The sequence below is a fragment of the Triticum aestivum genome, chromosome 5A (genome assembly GCF_018294505.1).
Source record: "Triticum aestivum cultivar Chinese Spring chromosome 5A, IWGSC CS RefSeq v2.1, whole genome shotgun sequence".
Lineage (NCBI taxonomy): Eukaryota > Viridiplantae > Streptophyta > Magnoliopsida > Poales > Poaceae > Triticum > Triticum aestivum.
The window spans coordinates 668,640,849-668,651,880 of NC_057806.1; positions in this window are offsets into that span (position 1 = coordinate 668,640,849).

Here is an 11,032-nt window from a genome sequence, read left to right on the forward strand (position 1 = left end):
GCTCGCCACGGTGATGTGGCGCTTGCTCAACACATCACATGCTAACGCAAGCATTCAATACATGAGAATACTCCTAATATATTTTTATAGGAGCCATTGGGAGGAATATATATAGAGAGAGAAATGTTTGCTTGGATATGATCTCAATTCAAAATAGATTGAATTGGTTTACAATGATGGAGTGAAAACATTAACTATCTGAGGGTAATAGGTCTTGCCTAGGCAAATACACAAAAAAACAAGTGCAAGATTACAAACCCATACAAAATAAACATAACACACGAGGACGAACGCCGCAAGACAACATGAGAGCTCCAACAATGGCAACGTTGAGACAACTGGTGGGGAATAACCACATGTAGTTACCAATAGGAAGTTGTGCCATTATCGACCCCACGTCATCCATCACTCGCATGAAGGGTGGTCATTGGTTAGGGCAGAGGGTAAAATGACATGGGAAAGACTTTTCCTTGTTAAGCATGCAAAAATAAGGCTGCGAGAAATCTCCACTGAAGGAGTCGCTGTAGAGCGTGTCATCTAATGTTGCGGGGGCTACTTGGAGGTCGTCCAACACATTAGTATCCCAATCATCACTTCCTTGGAAGGAAGCTACTCACCGTTAGATAGGTGGATGCTATCACGAAAGCTCACCCTATTCTCCCTTTGAGACAACACCACGAAGGCATTTCTCAACCACTATAGGTAGACCCTGAGGCGGCCTCCAAACCTTCACAAACTTTCCAGGGGCAAATCACAAGTTGATTCCTCACCAGAGCACTCCTACCGTCTAGGAGTCTCCAACCTCCAAGAGTAACAAGATCAAGGGGGAAATGCTCAAGACTTGTTCAAATCACAAATTTCTTTGGTCACAAGAGGTAGAGGGAGTGGATCACTTACTTGATTGAAAAATTGATGTCTACTACACAACCTCTTCTTGTAGACGTTGTTGGGCCTCCAAGTGCAGAGGTTTGTAGGACAGCAGCAAATTTCCCTCAAATGGATGACCTAAGGTTTATCAATCCGTGGGAGGCGTAGGATGAAGATGGTCTCTCTCAAGCAACCCCGCAACCAAATAACAAAGAGTCTCTTGTGTCCCCAACACACCCAATACAATGGTAAATTGTATAGGTGCACTAGTTTGGCGAAGAGATGGTGATACAAGTGCAATATGGATGGTAGATATAGGTTTTTGTAATCCGAAAATGTAAAAATCGCAAGGTAGCAAGTGGTAAAAGTGAGCGTAAACAGCATTGCAATGCTAGGAAACAAGGCCTGGGGTTCATACTTTCACTAGTGCAAGGTCTCTCAACAATAATAACATAATTGGATCATATAACAATCCCTCAACATGCAACAAAGAGTCACTCCAAAGTCATTAATATCGGAGAACAAACGAAGAGATTATTGTAGGGTACGAAACCACCTCAAAGTTATTCTTTCTGATCGATCTATTCAAGAGTCTGTAGTAAAATAATACGAAGCTATTCTTTTCGTTCAATCTATCCTAGAGTTCGTACTAGAATAACACCTTAAAACACAAAACAACCAAAACCCTAATGTCACCTAGATACTCCAATGTCACCTCAAGTATCCGTGGGTATGATTATACGATATGCATCACACAATCTCAGATTCATCTATTCAACCAACACAAAGAACTTCAAAGAGTGCCCCAAAGTTTCTACCGGAGAGTCAAGACGAAAACGTGTGCCAACCCCTATGCATAAGTTCACAAGGTCACTGAACCCGCAAGTTGATCACCAAAACATACATCAAGTAGATCATGTGATATCCCATTGTCACCACAGATAAGCACATGCAAGACATACATCAAGTGTTCTCAAATCCTTAAAGACTCAATCTGATAAGATAACCTCAAAGGGAAAACTCAATCCATTACAAGAGAGTAGAGGGGGAGAAACATCATAAGATCCAACTATAATAGCAAAGCTCGCTATACATCAAGATCGTGCTGATCAAGAACACGAGAGAGAGAGAGAGAGAGAGAGAGATCAAACACATAGCTATTGGTACATACCCTCAGCCCCGAGGGTGAACTACTCCCTCCTCATCATGGAGAGCACCGAGATGATGAAGATGGCCACCGGAGAGGGACTCCCCTCTCCGGCAGGGTGCCGGAATGGGTCTAGGTTGGTTTTCGGTAGTTATGGAGGCTTGCAGCGGCGGAACTCCCGATCTAGGTTATGCTCTGGAAGTTTGGGTATATATAAGAGGTGTTGGCATCGGGAACAAGTCAGGGGGGTCTCCGAGGCGGCCATGAGGTAGGGGGGGTGTAACACCCCGGATGTAACTTTCCCTATTTGTACTCCAACTCTTGTCGTTTCCGGCGTTAAGTTATATTTATTTCTCGGGTTCGGGTCTTTGTCTCCGTGTGTTGTTTTCGTTGTCATGCATCTCATATCATGTCATCATGTGCATTGCATTTGCATACGTGTTCGTCTCATGCATTCGAGCATTTTCCCCGTTGTCCGTTTTGCATTTCGGCGCTTCGTTCTCCTCCGGTGGTCATTTCTAGCTTTCTGTCGTGTGTGGGGATTAAACATTTCCGGATTGGACCGAGACTTGCCAAGCGGCCTTGGTTTACTACCGGTAGACCGCCTGTCAAGTTTCGTATCAATTGGACTTCGTTTGATACTCCAACGGTTAACCGAGGGACCGAAAAGGCCTCGTGTGTGTTGCAGCCCAACACCCCTCCAATTTGGCCCAAAACCCACCAAACTTTGCTCCATGTCCTAGAGCGTTCGATCACGATCGCGTGGCCGAAAACCGCACCTCATTTGGACTCTCCTAGCTCCACTTATGCCTATAAATAGCCCCCCTGTTTTCGGATCTCGGATCTCTCCCCGTCCAACCCTAGTCTAAAAAAAACAGATCCCCGCACCGACGGACATGTCCACGCCAGGCCGGACAACGTCCACCGCTCGCCTCCACCAACTCGCCGCCGCCACGTGGCACCGCCGCCTCGCCGCCGCCGCGGGCCGGGAGGCCCGGAGTCGCCGCCGCCAGCCTCGCCTACCCCGCCGCCTTGCCGCCCGCCGCGCCGCCCCGCCGTCCGCCGGAGCTCCACGCCGGAGTCGGGCGCCGCGCCGCCTGCCGCCACGACGGTCGAGCCGGCCCCGCCGCCCCTCGCCGCGGACGCCGCCGCCGCCGCCCTTCACCGGCCTACCTCGACGCCGGCCAAGCCCCGGCCTCCTCTTCTTCCTCCCCGGCAAGTCTCCAGCGGTGAACAGTAGAATCCGGCGAGCCTCGGGAACCGTGCAAATCTGGATCTGAAATATCCCGGTTGACTTTCTCCTCCGAAACCTAATTTTTTTATGCCAACTTTGACCTGCCGTAACTTTGCATCCGTAGCTCCGATTTGGGCATATAGCATATCAAAATGTTCGCCTCGACGAATACATCGTTTCATTCTATTGCATCATTTTCATTTGAGTTCATGTTGATGCCCAAAATGCTGTTAGAAGAGGGCTTCGTGAGTTAATTGTCAGATCTGCTAGTTCATCTTAGATTTTTGTCATTTTTGCCATGATTATTGTGTGCATGATATGCCTGTGAGTCCTGCATATGTTTTGTTAAGCATTTTGTCTTCTTTCCAGAGGTGCAACCCATGCATTTTTAGGATGTGTGTGGTGACTTGTGTAAGCTTTCAAAGTGAGGCACCCGGTAATCTGTTTTCAAGGACTTAGTTGTTTTCACTAAGTCTGGGATATTTTAGTTCATGATGCCATATGTTCAGCTTGTTTCCTAGTGATCCGTGCCTCTTTTGAGGATGATCAGTAAAGGAGTTTTGTTAATCATGTTATGGTCTATCCATCCATGTCTTTACTTGCAATCATGGAGCACCATAACTTGAGTCAATCGAGCTCTACTTTTGCTTCGTGGTAAATCTGGGCAGATCGTCAACTCGTTTGCGATTTTGCCGGCGTTGTTATAGTTGATCCATGCATGCTATGTCATTGTTCTTGCCATGTCTAGCTAGCATTTTTTACCTTCGTAATGGATGTATTCTTGCCTTGCCATGACTTGCACCGTAGTGAGTGCATCGAGCTTGTTTACATGCCTTCGTGAGTTATATTTCAGCATGTCTCAGTTTTCACTAAGTCTGGAAACTGATTGTGTTTTAGCTATGTTCGTGTGCCCGTTAGTATATTTTGTGATCCCTTTTGGCCCCAGGTCACTTTGGGACTTTTGTTAAGCTTGTTGAGTAGCTCCATTCCATGTTCTTGCTTGTCCTAATCAGGTCATGTATCATGTTGTTTTGCTGCTCCGAAGAGGGGTTCGTGATCTAAAATTTCAGACAAGTGTTAATTTCACTAAGTCTGAGATCTTTTTTGCATTTGCGTTTTTGACATGCTTGTTTGAACCTCCTAATGGATGAATTGGCCATGGCTCAGTGCTAGTATTTTGTGAAGCAACTTGTGTGCATCCCTGCCATGTATTTTGTTGTCATGTTTGGTGGCTGTAGCATGTTCATCTCATTGCATTTAGATGCCTACTTGCTGTAAATCGCAGACCGGTGTCATACCTTAAAACGCTTGCCATTTCCAAACCGTAACTCCGATTCCAATGATATTTATATCGTTTTCAAGCGACTTCATCCCCTCTATCCAGTGGCACACTTGGTATTCCAAGTTGGGGCCAGGTTCATGCATTTCCTGTCATATCTTGCATTTTGCATCCCGCATCGCATCCCGCATAGCATATCATCATTTCATCATATTGCTTTGTCTTGCACGTGGTTGATTGCATCCTTGTTGCTTGTTTGTCTTGTTTGGGTAGAGCCGGGAGACGAGTTCGCTACCGAGGAGCCCGTTGAGTTTGCTTTTGAGAATCCAGTCAACTCTGACAACTGTGCAGGCAAGATGATCATACCCTCGAAATCACTACTATCTTTGCTATGCTAGTTTGCTCGCTCTTGCTATGCTAATGCTATGATGCCTACCTTTTGCTTGTCAGCCTCCCAATTGCCATGTCAAACCTCTAACCCACCTTGTCCTAGCAAACCGTTGATTGGCTATGTTACCGCTTCGCTCAGCCCCTCTTATAGCGTTGCTAGTTGTAGGTGAAGATTGAAGCCGTTCCTTGTTGGAACATTTATTTACTTGTTGGGATATCATTATATCGCTATGTTATCTTAATGCATCTATATACTTGGTAAAGGATGGAAGGCTCGGCCTCTCGCCTAGTGTTTTGTTCCATTCTTGCCGCCCTAGTTTCCGTCATATCGGTGTTATGTTCCCGGATTTTTGCGTTCCTTGCGCGGTTGGGTTATAATGGGAACCCCTTGATAGTTCGCCTTGATTAAAGCTTTTCCAGCAATGCCCAACCTTGGTCTTACCATTTGCCACCTAGCCTCTTTTTCCCTCGGGTTTCCGGAGCCCGCGGGTCATCTTATTTTACCCCCCCCCCCTGGGCCAGTGCTCCTCTGAGTGTTGGTCCACCTGTCAGCTGTCGGTGGCCACCAGGGGCAACTCTAGGCTGGCCTACCCGTACCTAAGACAATCTGAGTGTGCCTTGAGAAAGAGATATGTGCAGCTCCTATCGGGATTTGTTGGCACATTCGGGCGGTGTTGCTGGTCTTGTTTTAACCTGTCGAAGTGTCTTGAGTTACCGAGATACCGAGTCTGATCGGAACGTCTTGGGAGGAGGTCGATTCCTTCGTTGACCGTGAGAGCTTGTCGTGGGCTAAGTTGGGACTCCCCTGCAGGGATTGAACTTTTGAAAGTCGTGCCCGTGGTTATGGGCAGATGGGAATTTGTTAATGTCCGGTTGTAGATAACTTGAACCTTAATTAATTAAAATGAATCAACCGTGTGTGTTACCGTGATGGCCTCTTCTCGGCGGGGTCCGGGAAGTGGACACGGTGTTGGAGTAATGCGTGCGCAGGTTGTTCCTCTAGCTTCTCGCTCATGCTTTGCCTCCTCTTCTCGCTCTCTTTTGCGAATAAGTTAGCCACCATATATGCTAGACGCTTGCTGCAGCTCCACTTATATTTTGCCTTACCCAATCCTATAAGCTTAAATAGTCTTGATCGCGAGGGTGCGAGATTGCTGAGTCCCTGTGGCTCACAGATACTATGACTCCAGATGCGGGTCCAGGTGATTCCGCTCCAGGTGACGATTACGAGCTCAAGTGGGAGTTCGACGAAGACTCTCAGCGATACTACGTGTCTTTTCCTGACGATCAGTAGTGGTGCCTAGTTGGGGTTTGATTGGGACCTTGTCGTATGTTGGGTTCTTTTCCATTTTGGCGCCGTAGTCGGGACATGAGTGTTTGTATGATGGATGTTATTTATGTACTTTGATGTGACATGGCGAGTGTAAGCCAACTATGTTTCTCCCCCTTTTATTATGCTTTACATGGGATGTTGTAATGATTGCCTAACTTGCGACATTGCTTTCAATGCGGTTATGCCTCTAAGTCGTGCCTCGACACGTGGGAGCTATAGACGCATCGAGGGCGTTACAAGTTGGTAATCAGAGCCTTCCCCGACCTTAGGAGCCCCATTGCTTGATTGTTTTAGCAGCCGAGTTGTGTCTAGAAAAAAATGTTTTGAGTCATTTAGGAATTATATAACGGAGAGCTTAGGAATTCTTTTACTTCCCAGTCTCCTCATCGCTCTGGTAAGGCATCCTGACATAGAGTTTTGGCTCTTCTCTTCTCAAATTTCACTAAAAAAAATTTAGAATCACACGAGTATCTTGGAATCGTTCTGATGGCTTATGATGAGAACACTATCTTGGTGCCTCCTGTCAGAGGTTTAGTGGAAGTGTCCCGGGGAGTTGAGCTCTAAGGTGTTGTCATCATAATTTTATCGTTGCAATTCTGGAATACTTGAGATATGTTCGCCGACATTGAAAATCTTTTTTATGCAGTTTGTTGGTGAGATAACCTCGACGCCACCCAGTACTGGGGCGGGAGTTCGGGAGTATCGCCATAACTTGTATAACGGATGCTTTTCGAAGGTTGAGGTAGATGGTTTCCGAAGGTTTCTTGGTTATGTGTTGAAGGATGGATACAGCTGGATGTAGGATTTGCTAGTTTGGGTGAGATATTATGCTTCCCCTGTATCCCCAACACCTGATTGCATAACCGGAAAGGTTCGGGAGTTTCATAGGTGGGAATTCTAGTAGCTCTAGTTCTTCTTCCATGGATATTGGTTTGAGATTGGGATTTCTTACCGATTATTCGTTCTTGATCCGTACCTTGTTGATTTATTTCTCTACCTTAATTCTACGTGGCTTCTCAATTTATGGATATGTGACCATTTGAAGAGGAATGCATTCGTTCATTTTGTGCGGATGTGAAGACTATATGTTGCAATTTTCATTTCGTTGGATTCAGCTTCAATAATTATCTGTCTATGTGCTAACGATGGTCAACCTCTTCAGGATGGCTCCCGCTAAGAGCACCAGTCAGAACCAGAATCAAGATCCGCCACCACCTCCACCTCCTCCAGAGGCATGGCAAGCTGTGATGGCCGCAACCAATGCAAACACACAGCTGATCATGCAAATTCTTCAAGAGCGCAATCAAGGCAGTCAAGGGAATCAAGGCAGCAACCAGAGTCACTTTGCTACACTCAACCAGTTCCTTGCTAACGGGCCAAAGACTTTCAGCAATTGTGTTGAGGCAACCGATGCTGACGATTGGCTTGTAGATTTGTGTAAGCATTTCGAGTGCAGTAACGTCAGGCCTGAGGACTTTGTCAAGTTCGCTTCCTTCCAACTCAAAGATCAAGCTGCAGAATGGTTCCAGCAGTACGAGGATTCCAGAGGTGGACGTGTTATCACTTGGGATGATTTTCGTCGAGATTTCCGAGCTCATCATATTCCGCAGAGCGTGGTTGAAAGCAAGCGTGAGGAATTCCGCAATCTGAAGCAAGGCTCTTTGTCTGTCTATGACTACAACAAGTTGTTCCAGAAGCTTGCCCGCTTTGCCAAGCAGGACGTGTCTGATGAGAAGAGCATGATATATCAGTTCAGGGGTGGTATCAGAGAAGATATTCAGCTCGCTCTTGTTCTCTTCGAGCTCTTGAGATACGATGAGTTCTACAACATGGCACTGAAGCAAGAGGCTGCTCAGTTGAGGTGTGATGCTTCCAGGAAGCGAGTCAGAGATGTTACTCCTTCTTCCTCTACTCAAGTGGCCAAGCAGCAGAAGTTTTGGCTTCCTCCTCCTCCGTTCCGTCAGCCGTTTCAGCAGAAGAGCAAAGGTGGCAGTGGTTCTTCCCACCCACCCAACCCTGGCTTTCAGAACAAGACTTCGTCTCAAGCTCTAAGATCGAGTGCTCCGTATCACCGTCCGCTTTCAGAGGTCACGTGCAACAAGTGCCAACAGAAGGGTCACTATGCCAACAAGTGTTTCAACTAGAGGCGTCTTCCTCCTCCTCCTCCTGTGAGATCGGCAAGTACAGCTGTGGTCAAGCATAACCCCAAGCATGCCAAGGTCAATTTGATGAATGCAGCTCAGGCAGAGGACTCGTCAGATGTGATCATGGGTAACCTTCCTGTTAATGATATTCCAGCTAAAGTTCTTTTTGACACGGGTGCATCGCATTGTTTCATCTCGAGACCGTTTTCATCTAAGCATGGTTTGCCTTTGCAAATTTTGCCTAGTCCTTTAGCAGTTGTCTCTCCCGGTAAGCGCATGCATGCTAACTCCATTTTGATTGGGACCTTGTCGTATGTTGGGTTCTTTTCCATTTTGGCGCCGTAGTCGGGCCATGAGTGTTTGTATGATGGATGTTATTTATGTACTTTGATGTGACGTGGCGAGTGTAAGCCAACTATGTTTCTCCCCCTTTTATTATGCTTTACATGGGATGTTGTAATGATTGCCTAACTTGCAATATTGCTTTCAATGCGGTTATGCCTCTAAGTCGTGCCTCGACACGTGGGAGCTATAGCCGCATCGAGGGCGTTACAGGGGGCGCCCAGGGGGGTAGGGCGCGCCCCCACCCTCGTGGGTGCCTCGGGACTCTTCTGGCCCATATTCGATACTCCGTGGGCTTCTTCTGGTCCAAAAATAATCTACGTGAAATTTCAGGTCAATTGGATTCCGTTTGGTTTTTCTTTTCTGCGATACTCAAAAATAAGGAAAAAACAGAAACTGGCACCGGGCTCTAGGTTAATAGGTTAGTCCCAAAAATCATATAAAATAGCATATGAAACATCCTAAATGGATAATATAATAGCATGGAACAATAAAAAATTATAGATACGTTGGAGACGTATCAAAAATCTCTAAAGAACTATCATGAATCTCTCCGGGATCTAAGATTTGGTGTAGGAGAAGTGAGAGGGAGCCACTTGGGTGTTCTAGGGTTCTTTTGGATGAAGTGATAAACCCTCTACCGGATTAGTAAAGGGGTATATATAGTAGGCCTGGAAAACTAGCCGGTTTTTAGTATCTAGCTGTGACGGGCCGGACATATCTAGGCGGTGGCTAGACATCCGACGACTGTCAAGTGTGCACACAAACACATAAAAGGGGCAATGTACAGGGCCCAGACATCTGGCCAATCTTGGGGCCCCAGACATCCGGCCAAGTGGACATCCAGCGGGCATAACCAGCATTCTCAACATGGTTTCCGGGCATATACGGTCAGATTCCGGGAGGATTCTGTGTTGGAAATATGCCCTAGAGGCAATAATAAATTAGTTATTATTATATTTCCTTGTTCATGATAATCGTTTATTATCCATGCTAGAATTGTATTGATAGGAAACTCAGATACATGTGTGGATACATAGACAACACCATGTCCCTAGTAAGCCTCTAGTTGACTAGCTCGTTGATCAATAGATGGTTACGGTTTCCTGACCATGGACATTGGATGTCGTTGATAACGGGATCACATCATTAGGAGAATGATGTGATGGACAAGACCCAATCCTAAGCCTAGCACAAGATCGTGTAGTTCGTTTTGCTAGAGCTTTTCCAAATGTCAAGTATCATTTCCTTAGACCATGAGATTGTGCAACTCCCGGATACCGTAGGAATACTTTGGGTGTGCCAAACGTCACAACGTAACTGGGTGGCTATAAAGGTACACTACAGGTATCTCCGAAAGTGTATGTTGGGTTGGCACGAATCGAGACTGGGATTTGTCACTCCGTGTGACGGAGAGGTATCTCTGGGCCCACTCAGTAGGACATCATCATAATGTGCACAATGTGACCAAGGAGTTGATCACGGGATGATGTGTTACGGAACGAGTAAAGAGACTTGCCGGTAACGAGATTGAACAAAGTATCGGGATACCGACGATGGAATCTCGGGCAAGTACAATACCGCTAGACAAAGGGAATTGTATACGGGATTGATCGAATCCTCGACATCGTGGTTCATCCGATGAGATCATCGTGGAACATGTGGGAGCCAACATGGGTATCCAGATCCCGCTGTTGGTTATTGTCCGGAGAACATCTCGGTCATGTCTGCATGCTTCCCGAACCCGTAGGGTCTACACACTTAAGGTTCGATGACGCTAGGGTTATAAAGGAAGTTTGTATGTGGTTACCGAATGTTGTTCGGAGTCCCGGATGAGATCCCGGACGTCACAGGGAGTTCCGGAATGATCCGTAGGTAAAGATTTATATATAGGAAGTCATCATACGGTCACCGGAATAATTCGGGGGTTTGCCGGTATTGTACCGGGACCACCGGAGGGGTTCTGGGGGTCCACCGGGAGGGTCCACCTGCCACGAAGGGCCCTATGGGCTGTATGTGGAGAGGCACCAGTCCCTTAGTGGGCTGGGCGCCTCCCCCCCAAGGCCCATGCGCCTAGGGTTTGGGGGAACCCTAAAGGGGGGGCGCCCCCTTGCCTTGGGGGGCAAGGCAACCCCCCTTGGCCGCCGCCCCCTCCTCAGATGGGATCTGAGGGGGCCGGCCCCCCTCTCCCTTGCCCCTATATATATGTGGGGGGTGGGAGGGCAGCCGCACCAATGTTCTGGCGCAGCCCTCCCCCTCGCCCAAGTCCTTCTCCTCTCCCGCGGTGCTTGGCGAA